Genomic DNA, 16,492 nt, shown 5'->3' with positions numbered 1-16,492 from the left:
TTTGCCCAGCAGAAACATACCTCTCAGAATCTTAGTGCTGTCACCATTTATTAGGTGCCAGGTGTGTGGTGCTGGTGGCAGAAATTGTAAGACCTTGTTCCTGACCTAGAGAGGGTGTTCGTTTGAGAAAATTGATCAATGGAGAAGATGGGGAAAGAACTCCAACTTTTGTGCCGGCGATGGCTTCATTCTGTAGCGGAAGCACAATTTGGCCAAAAATAAGCCGGTATGCACCACACTCAGCCTATACTACGATTCTGCTGCAAATTTAGATCACAGGGTTAAGGTAGGAAAGCCTGAATGAGAATAAAAAGGCCCTCTCAGTCTTTTCAAGAAAGAGAAGAAAGGCTGGAAGTCAGGTCCATTTGCCACTTGGTCGCAGATTCCTACCAAGTGTATTTATGTCTTAAAATGGGTCTCACCATGTCGCTTCCACTAATGCCTGTAATATTAAAATAAACAAGCAGGGGCGCCTGGGTGGCGCAGTCGGTTAAGCGTCCGACTTCAGCCAGGTCACGATCTCGCGGTCCGTGAGTTCGAGCCCCGCGTCAGGCTCTGGGCTGATGGCTCAGAGCCTGGAGCCTGCTTCCGATTCTGTGTCTCCCTCTCTCTCTGCCCCTCCCCCGTTCATGCTCTGTCTCTCTCTGTCCCAAAAATAAAAATAAACGTTGAAAGAAAAAAAAATAAACAAGCAAAACTGCTGGCTTAGATCTTTGTAATTTGGGCAACTCCACAACCAATTTGGGGGGTGGGATGGAAAGACCTGTTAGATCTTCCCTCTTGCTCCCTGGGTATCTGTGGATTATTAATTTCTGCGGATACATTACTTATCTCTGATAACTGTTGACAGCCTCCACCTGACATGTTCCTCCTTACTCTCTGAATTCAGAGGGAAAAGCCACCTCTGAGACTGGAATAAAACACAAGTGATTGGCATCTTACCCCTGCAACTTCATAGCTGTGACCTTAGGTAAATTGGGATTATGGTTAGCTGATTATCCTAGAGGTAGGTCCTGGTACTATGCTAAAATGCAGCGCATGCCCCCGCAAATCCTCCGAAAAGTGCTTGCTAAGCAAACTAGATCCTCGGCTTGAAAGAGGTCAAACCATATTAGAGGTTAGCACCTCAATATTATTAGACACATAGCTTAATTGCCCATCACCTACGTTGATGTTACTGTGTGTCCGATGTTTATAGCAGCATTATCTACAATAGCCGAGTTATGGAAGCAGCCGGAGTGTCCATCCACAGATGAAAAGATAAGGAAGATCACACACACACACACACACACACACACACACACACAGGGGAATAATCACCATAAAAAAAAAAGAATGAAATCTTGTCATTTGCAATGATGTGGATAGAGCTAGAGAGTGCTATGCTAAGGGAAATAAGTCAGAGGAAAACAAATACCATATGATTTCATTCATATGTGGAGTTTAAGAAACAAAACAAACCATAATGTGGGGAGGGGGAAAGAGAGAGAGAGAGAGAGAAATCAAGAAACAGATTCTTAACTACAGAGGCAAACCGATGGTTATCAGAGGGGAGGTGGCTGGAGGATGGGTGAAATAGGTGACAAGGACTAAGGAGGGCACCTGTGATGAGCACCCGGTGTTGTATGGAAGGGTTGAATCACCTAATTGAATACCTGAAACTAATATAACACTGTATAACATATAGGACATATATAACATAACACTGTATGTTAATTAACTGGAATTTAAATAAAAACTTTTTTTAAAAAAGCCAAGCTCATTTGTCCTTTAGGACTTTGCCCTTGTCTACTACCTCCCTATCTGGAATGTTCTGTTCTCATATCTTTTTTTGTTTTTAAGTTCATTGATTGAGACAGAGAGAGAGAGAGAGAGAGAGAGAGAGAGAGAGAGAGAATCCCAAGCAGGCTCTGCACTGTCAGGGCTTGAACCTACAAACTGTGAGATTATGACCTGAGCCCAAATCAAGAGTCCAACACTTAACTGACTGAGCCACCCAGGTGCCCCTGCTCTCAGATCTTTGAACAGTAAGCCTTCCTTCAGGTCAAAGTCCCCAGGTCCTCAAACCTCACTGCCTCTGAGAGACCTTCCCAGGCTGCCCAAACTAGGGTGTCTGCACCCACTGCCCCCCTCCAAAGGATTACTCAGGGGATCAGGCCATTTATCACTGTTTGAAGTTACCTTTTCATTAGAAAGACAAAGTTACCCCTTTGTCTTGCTCACCACTGTTTTCTCAAAAAAACAGGACAGGATCTGACACATGGTTGATGCTCAATAAATATTTGCCAAATCAACTAAGGAAAGGTGAAAATAGGTTTACTGCCTGCAGCTCACTTTAAAAGTCCAGGAAGAGGAGCGCCTGGGTGGCTCAGTTGGTTAGGTGTCCAACCTCGGCTCAGGTCATGATCTCGTTGGGTTCGTGAGTTTGAGCCCCGCATGGGGCTCTCACCCCTCGGCACAGAGCCCACTTCACTTCGTGTCCTCTGTCTCCCTCTCTCTCTGCCCCTCCTCTGCTCATTCTCTCTCTCTCTCTCTCTCTCTCAAAATAAAATAAGCTTTAAAAAAAGGGGGGCACCTCGGTGGCTCAGTCGGTTGAATGTCCGACTTTGGCTCAGGTCATGATCTTGTAGTCTGAGATCAAGCCCTGCATTGGGCTCTGTGCTGACAGCTCAGAGCCTGGAGCCTGCTTCCGATTCTGTGTCTCCCTCTCTCTCTGCCCCTCCCCTGCTCATGCTCTGTCTCTCTTGTCTGTCTGTCTGTCTGTCTCTCTCTCTGTCAAAAATAAACATTAAAAAAATTTTTTTTAATTAAAAAAAAAAAAGTTCTGCATACGAGGAGCTGTGACCTTTGGTCAAGGGACATCACCTCTGCAAAACCATGAGTTGGAAGGTGGGAACTGAGGGGATAGTCTTTCTCTCCTCCTGCTCTCTGCTCTGCTGGGTCTCCTACCTCCCACTGACCAAACCCACAGGGCAGGGAGCCCCGACAATGCAGTGCATGCAAGAGATCAGCCTGCTAAGGGCAGACAGTCAGAGAGATATAAGGCAGCTGTGTGGCAGAATAAAAAGAGAAGACCCACCACATTACCTAAGCTGCTGGTGACGTTTGTTGGTAAACGCTCAATACAGCTACTGCTGCCTCTGAATGGCTAACGTGCCAGCAACAGGCACTACTCCTCGGGGAGACCAACAGGCCATTGGGTGGCAAATCAGCTAGTTTGGATTCCCTCCAGCCTGGAAGGGCAAGCAGTTTGACGCTCATGGGGACAGCTAACTATTCCAGGTATAGGCTTGGCTTTCCTGTCTGCAGAGCCTCAGCCAGCACCACTAACCTCACAGGCTGCCCGATCCATAGGTATGGGATCTCCTACAACGTAGCGTTGGAGCAGGGGGCCCACTTTACAGTGGGAGTGAGCCCATGACCTTGGAATCCACTGGTTGTATCACATCCTCCACCAGCCGGAAAAGCAGCCAGGCTCACAGAATACTGGAACTGCCTTTCAAAGGTGCAGGCGACCCAATGGTGTCCCTTTATCCATGGGAGATATATTCCAAGACCCCCCCAGGGGATGCCTGAAACTGCAGATCACACCAAACCCTGTAGATACTCAGTGGTTTTTCCTGTATGTACATTCCTGTGATAAAGTTTAATTCATAAATTAGGCAGAGCAAGAGATTCACAACAATAAAAAATAGAACAGTCATAACAGGATACTGTAACAAAAGTTATGTGACTGTGGTCTCTCTCAAAATCTATTGCACTGTGCTCACACTTCTTTTTTGTGACGATGTGAGATGATACAATGCCTACGTGATGAGATGAAAGGAGGGGAATGGCACAGGGGTTTGTGACATAGCGTTAGGCTACTATTGACCTTCTGACGATACACCAGAAGGATCATCTCCTTCTAGACCGTGGTGGACCACAGATAACTGAAACCCCAGAATGTGAAACATGGATAAGAGAGGGCTACTGTCCTCTGAAAGGATGCAGGGCCACCTTTCAGGTCGTGGCATATGCATTAAATAAGGAACCTCTACATGATGCTCTGTTCCAGGTAATACAGGAATCTCGGAACCGAGTGGGAGCGAGAGTAGCCCGAACACACCATCACCCCCCATGACTCGCTGGGGGATTTTGAACTTGCTGTCCTCCCAACTGTAGGTCCTGCAAGTCTGGAGATCCTAGTTCTCCAAGGAGCTATGCTCTTTTTTTTTTTTTTTAAAGTTTATTTATTTATTTTGAGAGAGAGAGACAGAGAACAGGGGAGGAGCAGAAAGAGAGGAGAGAGAAGAGAGAATATCCCAAGCAGACTTTGCTCTGCAAGTGCAGAGCCCGACACAGGGCTCAATCCCACGAAATGAGAGATCATGACCAGAGCCGAGATCAAGAGCGGGACGTGTAACTGACTGAGCCACACAGGCGCCCCTCAAAAGGGTCACACCAAGGGGCCATTCGACTACAAGCTCTGGCTGCCACCCGGGGCACTTTGAGCTCTGTGTCCGAGGACCTGAAGTCAATGAGTCATCATTTGGGTGGGGGTAACTGACCCTGACCGGCAGGAGGAGGTGGGGTTGCTCCTATACAGTGTGGGCAGGGAGGGATATGCCAGGCACCTTGTGGTACCCCTGCGCCTCCCTGTGGCTGTGAACAGCAGTGTGCAGCAATGCAGCCTGCTGGTTGACAAGAGCTCAGATTCGTCAGGATAAAAGGGTGTTATAAAATGTTTTATTAAAAAAGGAATTATTGGGGCACCTTGGTGACTCAGTTGGTTAAGCGTCTAACTCTTGGTTTTGGCTCAGGTCATGATGTCGCGGTTTGTGGGATTGAGCCCGCGTCAGGCTCAGTGCTGAGCATGAAGCCTGCTTGGGAGTCTGTCTGTCTCTCTCTCTCTCTCTCTCTCTCTCTCTCTCTCCCCCCTCCCTCCCTCCCTCTCTCTCTACCCCTGCCTCTCTCAAAAATAATAATAAGGGTTGCCTGGGTGGTTCAGTCTGTTAAGTGTCTGACTTCGGCTCAGGTCATGATCATACGGTTTGGGGGTTTGAGCCCCACGTCGGGCTCTGTGCTGACAACTCAGAGCCTGGAGCCTGCTTCAGATTCTGTGTTTCCCTCTCCCTCTGCCCCTCCTCTGCTCACAGGCTGCCTCTCTCTCAAAAATAAATAATAAAAAAATTTATATAAAAAATAGTAAGTCAAAAATCAAAAAGGAATTATTTGGGTCAGATAGGGTTGATGACCACTGCAGAAGATCATAAGTAATGTTAACACTGAAAACGTTCACATATGTTCAAAATGTTGTTTAAGAAGGCAAAGGTACTTACTCATATTTTTTAATTATCAGTGAAAATGATTTAAATTAAGCTATGAGGCTTAAAGGGCTAAGCTTCAATGACCTGAGGAAATTGTTGCATAGAAAAGGCAGTGTGAGGGGCACCTGGGTGGCTCAGTCAGTTAAGTGTCCAACTTCAGCTCAGGTCATGATCTCACGGTTCGTGGGTTGGAGCCCCGTATCAGGTTCTGTGCTGACAGCTCAGAGCCTGGAATCTGCTTCGGATTCTGTGTCTTCCCTCTCTCTCTGCCTCCCCTGCTCATTCTCTCTCTCTCAAAAGTAAAAAATCATTAAAAAGTTTAAAAAATAAAAATATAAAAAAGAAATAGTAAGATCTTTTAAAATTAAATTCCTCTTCTGATGGCATACTGTAAATGTCATTTAGGCCTGTTCTTGTCATTTATTCAAAATTATATCTGCCCGTGTTGTCTTTAATTAAGAGAAAATCCAGCAGCTTTTTAAAAGCATGGGATTTTTTAAGTTTAAAAAAAAAGTAATTTTCATTTATATTTCTTTTTTTCTTTTATCATGTTTATTCATTTCCTGAGAGAAAGAGACAGAGTGTGAGTCGGGGAGGGGCCGAGAGAGAGAGAGAGAGAGGGAGACACAGAATCCAAAGTGGGCTCCAGGCTCTGAGCTGTCCGCACAGAGCCCAGTGTGGGGCTCCAACTCCTGAACTGGGAGACCATGACCTGAGCCAAAGTCAGATGCTTAACTGACTGAGCCACCCAGGCACCCCAGTAATTTTTTCATTTATATTTCTAATGGGAAACATTTTAAGTCACAGGGTGGGGTGGAGGGGGAGCATGGGAATTGCCCAAAATCTACAATTTACCTTTAGTTCATCTCATTACATGTAACTGCTGCTAATAGTATCTGAAAGAACTAAGCCTATGAGAGGCTTATCTCAACAGATATTTAAGGCAGTTTCAAATCTTCATAATTAAATCTATGTCTTGGTCTTTTAATTATGTATGATTTCCCCCCAAATTGCAATAATTAAAACCAAACTAAAACCAGGAAAGGAGTGAATCTAAGAAAATGTATCTGAACAGTAGACATTCTTGACTGGTAAACCAAACAAAATTTCTTTGAAAATTCTATTCCCCGTGACATTTCAGTGAAATGTCACAATAAAAGCTACAATTTTAGGGGTTCAAAAATAGAATTCTTGGTAGCTTAGCACTTTCTGGTGCCATAAAGAGGAACAATTAACATTGTTAAACAATTTTTTTTTAATTTTTAAAAAAATGTTTATTTGGTTTTGTGAGAGAGAGAGGCAGAGACAGAGACAGAGACAGAGGCATGAGCAGGGGAGGGGCAGAGAGAGGGAGACACAGAATCCTAAGCAGGCTCCAGGATCTGAGCTGTCAGCACAGATCCCGACATGGGGATCGAACTCACAGACCACAAGATCATGACCTCAGCTGAAGTCAGAGGCCCAACCGACTGAGCCACCCAGGCAGGCGCCCCTTGTTAAATTTTTTAAAAACGTGGTGGGTGGCATCTGGGTTAAAACATTTATGGAAAACAAAATAACTGCTATTTATTAGAGGGACCACTAAATGCCAGGTAATCTGCTAGATGTTTTTAAAAAAAAAATTTTTTTTTAACATTTATTTATTGTTGAGAGACAGAGAGAGACAGAACACGAGCAGGGCAGGGGCAGAGAGAGAGGGAGACACAGAATCTGAAGCAGGCTCCAGACTCAGCTGTCAGCACAGAGCCTGAGGTGGGGCATGAGCCCACGTGAGATCATGACCTGAGCCGAAGTCGGACACTTAACCAATGGAGCCACCCAGGGACCCCTGGATCCATTATTTCATTAAGAGTTACAACATAATGTCTTTCTAACATTTTGTATTTCATTTTGTATTTCTAGTAAAACTTCTGTGTTTACTAGAAGGAATTCTATTTAAAAATTTTCCCTTCATCAACCATCAGTTTACAGGATCAGTGAGGACTAGAGAAATGGACTCCAATGGTGAAATATTGAATATGGGAAATTCTTTTAAGACAAATGACCCAGTTTCATTAGCAAAGAAACAGAATGTGGGGGGCAAAAGATACATCTTGTGATTCTGAGAGACCTGAGACATATTAGTAATGTGTGGACCCTGACTGGGTCCTGATTCAAACCAATCAACTATAAAATGACTTTTTTTTAAAGATGAACCTTAAATATAGACTCAATATCAGGTAAGGAATTATTTGGTTAGGTATGACAATGGATTACATTTTTTAAAACTCATCTGTTAAAAGGTATACAGAAATATCATGGGTGAAATGATATGGTATCTGGCATTTGTATTTAAACACAACAAGAAAATAGGTTGAGGAAGAGACGAAACAAAATTTGCAGAATGTTTTATTTATTTTTGAGAGAGCACAAGCAGGGGAAAAGCAGAGAAAGGGACAGAGGATCCGAAGCAGGCTCCACCCTGACAGCAGTGAGCCTGATGTGGGCTTGAACTCGAGATCATGACCTGAGCCAAAGTCAAAGGCTCAAGCAACTGAGCCACCTGGGTGCCCCAAAAATGTTTTTAATTTTTGAAGCTCGGCTGTATTCACTTAGAAGTTCATTATTCTATTATACTTTTGCATTATATTTTTAAAAATTACGAACGTAGGGTCACCTGGGTGGCTCAGTCGGTTGAGCCTCCGACTCATTTCAGCTCAGGTCATGATCCCAGGGCCGTGGGATCAAGCCACATCAGGCTCTGTGCTGAGCATGGAGCCTGCTTAAGATTCTCTCTCTCCACCTCTCTCTCTGCCCTTCTCCTGCTTGCACACACTTTCTCTAAAAAAAATTTTTTTTAATTATCAATATAGAGCTAGCCAGCTTCCCTAAATGACTCAAATTAAGTGTATTCATATTACCTATATCCCAAAAGGCTGGATTGACTGAGCCACCCAGGTGCCCCCAAACTAACCAGTCTTTCACTTTACATTCCCTCTATCAAAAAAAGAAAGAAAGAGAGAAAGAAAGAGAGAAAGAAAGAAAGAAAGAAAGAACCAATTAGCTAACCAAGCAAAGCTTTAGCTTAAGGATTTAGCTGCAGACAGCAACCTCTTAAAATTGGTAAAATGATCAGGGCTTGGGATTCTTTCTCTCTGCCTCTCCTCCATGCACACTCTAAAAAATAAATGAACTTTAAAAAAAAAGGTAAAATGATCAACTCTTTTAAGAATTAAAATTGTTTCGACCTATTTATTTGCAAACATTCAGTCTACTAAGCCAACAATTACTGATACCACTGTTGATACTATTATTTGTAATGAATCCTTCTGACCATAGTATTTGAAAATGTAGCCTGGGGGCGCCTGGGTGGCGCAGTCAGTTAAGCGTCCGACTTCAGCCAGGTCACGATCTCGCGGTCCGTGAGTTCGAGCCCCGTGTCGGGCTCTGGGCTGATGGCTCAGAGCCTGGAGCCTGTTTCCGATTCTGTGTCTCCCTCTCTCTCTGCCCCTCGCCCGTTCATGCTCTGTCTCTCTCTGTCCCAAAAATAAATAAACGTTGAAAAAAAAAAATTAAAAAAAAAAAAAAAAGAAAATGTAGCCTGTTGGGGCGCCTCGGTGGCTCAGTCAGTTAAGCATCCGACTTTGGCTCAGGTCATGATCTCATGGTGCCTAAGTTCGAGCCCCAGATCTGGCTCTGTTGCTGACAGTTCAGAGCCCGGAGCCTGCTTCAGATTCTGTGTCTCTATGTCTCTCTGCCTCTCCCTCCTCTCGTGTGTGCGTACTCTCTCTAAAAAATAAACATTAAAAAATTAAAAAAAAAAAAGAAAATGTAACTTGTTAAGCAGCACTGGATGTTTACATTTAAAATATTTTGTTTGCGGGGCACCTGGGTGGCTCAGTCGGTTGAGTGTCCGACTTCAGCTCAGGTCATGATCTCACGGTTCGGGAGTTTAAGCCCCGCATCGGGCTCTGTGCTGACAGCTTAGAGCCTGGAGCCTGCTTCAGATTCTGCCTCTGTCTCTCTGCCCCTCCCCTACTTGTTCTGTCTGTTTCTCTCTCTCAAATATAAAAAATAAAACATAAAAAAAAATTAAAATATTTTGTTTGCACCAGTTTTGTGGGAATCACAAACTTCAAATTGGAAAGGATTTAAACTCAGTCCACCTGACAGTGTGTCTTCATTCATTCACTCATTCATGTCAAGATAAGCTTTAAATACTTGTGTGTTTAAATACTTGTGCCTATCTACTTAAAACATGTGTTTTTAATTAAAAACAATTTTTAATGTTTATTTTAGAAAAATTTTTTTAATGTTTATTTTTGAGAGAGAGACAGAGTGAGAATTGGGAAGGGGCAGAGAGGCACAAACAGAATCTGAAGAAGGCTCCAGTCTCCGAGCTGTCATCACAGAGCCCTGCGTGGGGCTGAAACTCATGAACCACGAGACCATGGCCTGAACGGAAGTTGGATACTTAACCAACTGAACCATCCAGGAGCCCCAAAACAAAATGTTTTCAAATGACCATACCATTTAACTATGTGGTGGTTGAAGCTATATACCAACTACTGAAGAAATATGAATAAATGGAACCCAAATAATAAAACTTCCTATTGACTATTACTTTCCATTTCATCCCAAGTCATTTCACAGTAGAGCTGTGTACAAGAATCAAACCGATGGTTCTTGATTCAATGAAGTGTGCTTTAAGCACAATTCTGGAATCTAGGAAACCCGAGTTTAAGTCACAATGTAGACACAATTGAAAAGACTTGGCTAAATCACTTCCAATTTGTTTAGCATCTAGCTCTTCAAGATTACTCAGAGGAATAGATTTCAAATTAAATTTATTTTTGTTTTAGGGGCGCCTGGGTGGTTCAGTTCAACCACATCCAACTTCAGCTCAGGTCGTGATCTCATAGTTTGTGATTTCGAGCCCCGCGTCAGGCTCTGTGCTGACAGCTTGCTCAGAGCCTGGAGCCTGCTCTGGATTCTGTCTCCCTTTCTCTCTGCCCCTGCCCCGCTCACACTCTCTGTCTCTCAAAAATAAATAAACATTAAAAATTAAAAAAAAAACTTTTCTTTTTTTTTTTTTTTTTGAGAGAGAGAGAGAGAGTGTGTGTGTGTGTGTGCACGTGAGTGGGGGAGAGGAACAGTGGGGGAGGGAGACAGAATCCCAAGCAGGCTCCATGCTGCGTGGGGAGCCCAATGTAGGGCTCAATCCCACAACCCTGGGATCGTGACATACACTGAAATCAAAAGTCAGACACTCACCCGACTGAGCCACCCAGGCATCCCTGGTTTTCAATTTCGTGAACTACTAAATTTCATAGGGTAATCTGCTGCCAAATGAGTAACAGCAGGAGTCAATTTTATTCATCTACCCCGAAAATTTTGATGAATACCTGACAAATAAGCAGCAGAAAACACTGCAAATAACCTATTTAGCTGCACTTTTCAGAATGCCTCATAAAAATCAAGTTTTCAACATTTTTATTTATTTTTGGGACAGAGAGAGACAGAGCATGAACGGGGGAGGGGCAGAGAGAGAGGGAGACACAGAATCGGAAACAGGCTCCAGGCTCCGAGCCATCCGCCCAGAGCCTGACGCGGGGCTCGAACTCACAGACCGCGAGATCGTGACCTGGCTGAAGTCGGACGCTTAACCGACTGCACCACCCAGGCGCCCCAAAATCAAGTTTTCAAAATGGACTAGATTAGAATGTAAGAACTGAACCCATAAAACGCCCAGAAGTAAACACAGGTGGTCCTTGACAATCAGTCTTGGCAGTGACTTTTTGGGTTTTTTCGTAACAAAACCAGTAAACAAGTGGGACTACATCATATGAAAAAGCTTTTACACAGCAAAAAAAACCACCAACAAAATGTAAAGGCAGCCTATTGAATGGGAGAAAATATTTGCAAACCATATAGTGGATGAGGGTTAATATCCAATATATGAAGAACTCTTACCACTCAAAGGAAAAGAAACAATCTGATTTAAAAATGGGCACAGGACCTGAAACAACACCAATTAACCAACCAAACAAAACTTTAGCTTGTAGGTCTTCCCCAAGAAGACATACAGATGGCCAACAGACACCTGAAAAGATGTTCAACATCACTAGTCATCAAGGAAATGCAAATCAAAAGCAAATATCACCTCACGTCTGTTAGAATGACTATTATCAAAAACAAGAAAGAAGTGTTGGTGAGGAAGTGGAGAAGAGAGAATACTCGTGCACTGTTGTTGAGAACGTAAGTCGGTACAGCCACTACAGACAACGGTATGGAGGCTCCTCAAATAATTAAAATAGAACTACCATCTACCAGCAATTCCACTTCTGAGCTATTCACCCAAAGAAAAAGAAAACACTAACTGAAAAGGTACATGCACCCCCATGTTCACTGCAGCATTATTTACAAAAGGCAAGATATGAAAACAACCTAAGTGGATAAAGAAAACATGATACACGCATGCACACGCTTTATCAGCCACTGAAAGTCATTTTGAGATGGCACACAAAACACGGTTGGAACCTGAGGCATTATGTTAAGAAACCAGATAGAGAAAAACAAATACTATATGATCTCCCTTATAAGTGGGATCTAAAATAAAAACCACCACGAAAAGAAAAAAACAAAAACAAAAAAGCCAGGGGCTCCAGGGTGGCTCAGTCAGTTGAGCATCTGACTCTTGATTTTGGCTCAGGTCAGGATCTGAGGGTCGTGGGATCAAGCTCCTAGTTGGGATCCTCACTGAGGACCTGCTTCAGATTCTCTTTCTCTCCACCCTTTCCCTGCTAGTGTGCCTGCTCTCTCAAAATACATAAATAAGCATTTAAAAAACCAAATGAAAATCCCCCCAAAACAAACTCATAGATTCATGGTAGTCACAAGATAGGGGGAGGGGATGCCAGGGGGTGGGCAAAATGGTTGTGAAAGGGGTCAAAAGGTACAACTTCTACTTATGTCATGGTGACATGGTGTACAACATGAGGACTATGGTTAATAATACTGTATTGCATATTTGAAAGTTGCTAAAAGAGTAGATCTTAAAAGTTCTCATCACAGGGGCACCTGGGTGGTTCAGTCGCTTAGGCATCCAACTTCAGCTCAGGTCATGATCTCACAGTTGGTGGGTTCGAGCCCCATGTTGAGTTCTGTGCTGACAGCTCAGAGCCTGGAACCTGCTTCAGATTCTGTGTCTCCCTCTCTCTCTGCCCCTCCCCCACTTGCATTCTGTCTCTCAAAAATAAATAAAAATGTCAAAAACAATTTTCTTTTAAAGTTCTCATCACAAGAAAAAATTTTAACTGTGTGGTAATGGATGTTAACTAGACTTTGCAATATATACATATACTGTACACCTAAAACTAAAATGTCAATTATGCCTTAATTAAAGAAATTTTTAAGATATTTATATTGAGTGGGGAGTGAGGGGCAGAGAAGGGAGGGGGGAGAATCCCAAGCAGGCTCCACACTGTCAGCATGAAGACCCACTTGGGGCTCAATCTCATGAACCGTGAAGTCATGACCTAAGTCAGGATGAAGAGTCAGACGCTTAACCAACCATACCACACAGGTGCCCCTAAAAGTTTTTAAAAAACAAATAGCTTCAATTGTTTTAGAAACCGTAAACTATGAAGCATCAAATTATTATGAAAAACACCTAATTGCAAATGACCCATATATATTCATTGGCCATTCTAAACTTTTCCATCAGTGCTGAAGCTCTGGGCACTATCAGGTAAAAATCTGGTGCTTTCAGAAAATGAGTTCAGGGGGGCCTGGGTGGCTCAGGCGGTTGGGCATCCGACTCTTGATTTTGGCTCAGGTCATATCTCACAGTTCATCAGTTCAAGTCCCGTGTCAGGCTCTGTGCTGACAGTACGGAGCCTGCTTGGGATTCTCTGTCCCTCTCTCTGCCCCTCCCCCAATCGTGTGCGCTCAAGCTCTCAATATAAACAAACTTAGAAAGGAAATCAGTTCAGAAGCACAAGGCTAAATATAAATAAATCCCTAAGAACCTCAGAGCTCACAGAAGGGAAGGTTGGCAATAGATACATAATGATCCCAGAGGTACCACCTTAACTACTAACACATTTCTTCTATCTTTAGTGAAATTTCACTCTAATTTCCAAAATTCTAGAAATTTTACCTAGGAATTAGCAAACACTCTGTGAAGAATGTAAATACTTTTGAGAAGAGAATGTGGGTTAGCAATCATTAACTTCTTAAAAATAGCATGGATATTGGGGCGCCTGGGTGGCACAGTCAGTTAAGCGTCCGACTTCAGCCAGGTCACGATCTCGCGGTCCGTGAGTTCGAGCCCTGCGTCGGGCTCTGGGCTGATGGCTCAGGGCCTGGAGCCTGCTTCCGATTCTGTGTCTCCCTCTCTCTCTGCCCCTCCCCCGTTCATGCTCTGTCTCTCTCTGTCCCAAAAATAAATAAAAAAAGTTGAAAAAAAAAATTAAAAAAAAAAATAGCATGGATATTTTTTTCTTCTTACATCTTAAGTTCAGCTACTCTGAGAAAGTTAATTTCTGATGAAGAAAGCAAACACTGATTTGGGAATTGAAGCACTTGTAAGGAATAGGCCAGAGGCTTAGGTAATATGGCAGCACTGGTAGAATAGAAATAGAGGGGAAAATTAAGGATGGCAGACACCTTAACCTCCATAGCAACATTGTTAGGGTCAGGGAAAACCTCTTCTTTACATCAAATGCTCCTTTAAAATCCTCATCAGGGGCGCCTGGGTGGCGCAGTCGGTTAAGCGTCCAACTTCAGCCAGGTCACGATCTCGCGGTCCGGGAGTTCGAGCCCCGCGTCAGGCTCTGGGCTGATGGCTCAGAGCCTGGAGCCTGTTTCTGATTCTGTGTCTCCTTCTCTCTCTGCCCCTCCCCCGTTCATGCTCTGTCTCTCTCTGTCCCAAAAATAAATAAACGTTGAAAAAAAAAAAAATCCTCATCATACATATAGATGGCCAACAGACACACATGAAAAGATGCTCAATATCACTGTCAGGGAAATACAAATCAAAACTACAATGAGCACCTCACACCTGTCAGAATGACTAAAATTAACAACTCAGGAAACAGGTGCTGGTGAGGATATGGACAAAGGAGTCCTCTTACACTGCTGGTGGGAATGCAAACTGGTGCAGCCACTCTGGAGAACAGGATGGAGGTTCCTCATAAGTTAAAAATAGAACTACCCCATGATCTAGCAATTGCACAACTAGGTATCTACCAAAAGATACAAAAATACTGATTTGAAGGGATACATGCACCCTGATGTTTATAGCAGCACTATCTATAGACAAATTATGGAAAAGAGCCCATCAAGTGATGGGTAAAGATGATAGGTAAAGATGTAAGGGGTGCTTGGGTGCTTCAGTTAAATGTCTGACTCCTGATTTCCACTAGGTCATGATCTCATGGTTCGTGCGATTGAGCCCATCGGACTGTGTTGACAGCATGGAGCCTGTTTGGGATTCTCTCCCTTTCACCTCTCCCTGCTCATGCATGCACTCTCTCAAAAAACAAAAGGTGTGTACACACACACAGACACACACGGAGTATTACTCAGCCATAAAAAAGAATGAAATCTTGCCATTTGCAACATGGATGGAGCTAGAGTATCATGCTACATGAAATAAGTCAAAATAAATACCGTATGTGGATTTTAAGAAACCAAGTGAACATAGCGGGTAAAAGAAAGAGAGGAAAACCAAGAAAAACTCTTAACTAAGAACTGATGGATTACCAGAGGGGAGGTGAGTGGGGGAGACGGGTTGAACAGGTGACGGGGATTAAGGAGTGCGCTGGTTAAATGTTTTTGAGAGAACGTGTGAGCGGGGAAGGGGCAGAGAAGGAGACACAGAATCTGAAGCAGGCTCCAGGCTCCCAGCTGTCAGCACAGAGCCCAATGCGGGGCTCGAACTCACGAACTACAAGATAGGGACCCAAGCCAAAGTTAGACACTTAACTGACTGAGCCACTCAGGCTCGCCTAAGGACTGCCAACTGTGATGAGCACTATGTATTGTTCAGTGTGGAGTCAAAATTCTATACCTGAAACAAATATTACACTGTATGTTAACTGGAATTTAAATAAAAACTTGAGAGAAAACAAAAAAACCTTGTCACATAGAATATAGTTCAACTATTATGAGGGCACATTTACTATATTTGGACTGCATCAGAAGCATAAGCATAATTCATGCAGTGATTCTATGGTAAAATGTCAGCTTTCTTAAATTTCTAGTCAAATTCAGAAACATAAACCTTGTTATATTGGCCAATGCTGCCTGTGAATAATGTAGGGAACCCAGCCTGGTTTCATGGTTTGTCATATGAAAAAATTCCATGTGTTCTATGTTTAAAATATATAGACTACTTAAATCCTAGTGTAGTGCACATAAAATGACAATACTTTCGATAAAAAAACCCTTGTATCTAAATAATTATGGATTCTACAACCAAAAATATTTCTACCTGGCAGTTCTTGTTTACTAAATTAACATTTACTATGTAGTTTCCTCCTCCTCTTTAATGTTGAGAGAGAGAGAGAGAGAGAGAGAAAGTGAGCGCATGCACGCGAGTGCACACACTGGGGAGGAACAGAGAGGAAGGTACAGAGGATCCAAAGCTGGCTCTGCCAACAGCAAAAAGCCCCATGCAGGGCTCAAACCATGAGATCATGACCTGAGCCAAAGTTAGAACCTTAACAGACTGAGCCACTCAGGTGTCCCTACCCTATAGTTTCTAATGTGAAAACAGGTAACAGTAAGAAAAAAACACCTATAGGCAAACAAAAACTATCATGTTAACCAACCAATTATGGTCTGGAAATTTCTGCAGAGGTTTCTTCCCAAAGTGTTTTCCAATCACATCATTCTTTTGCTCCAGTAAAGATTATCACAAATATAAATTGCTTAATAACCTTAATTCTCATAGGCTGAGTGAAGTTTAAGTTATTTACTTCATTTAATACGGAAACTGATGCTACAAAATTTCAAGACTCCTCACGATTTGGTATTAAAAATTAATCCTCAGGGGCACCTGGGTGGCTCAGTCAGTTCAGCAACCAACTTCAGCTCAGGTCATGATCTCACGGTTTTTGAGTTTGAGCCCTGCATCGGGATCTGTGTTGAGAGCTCAGAGCCTGGAGCCTGCTTTGGATTCTGTGTCTCCCTCTCTC

Source organism: Lynx rufus, unplaced genomic scaffold, assembly GCF_022079265.1.
Source record: "Lynx rufus isolate CCGP_SWC_20201006 ecotype Redwood Valley unplaced genomic scaffold, mLynRuf1.p SCAF_1, whole genome shotgun sequence".
In the NCBI taxonomy this organism is placed as follows: domain Eukaryota; kingdom Metazoa; phylum Chordata; class Mammalia; order Carnivora; family Felidae; genus Lynx; species Lynx rufus.
The sequence above is the reverse complement of the archived record's forward strand: the minus strand, read 5'-3'. Positions refer to the sequence as shown.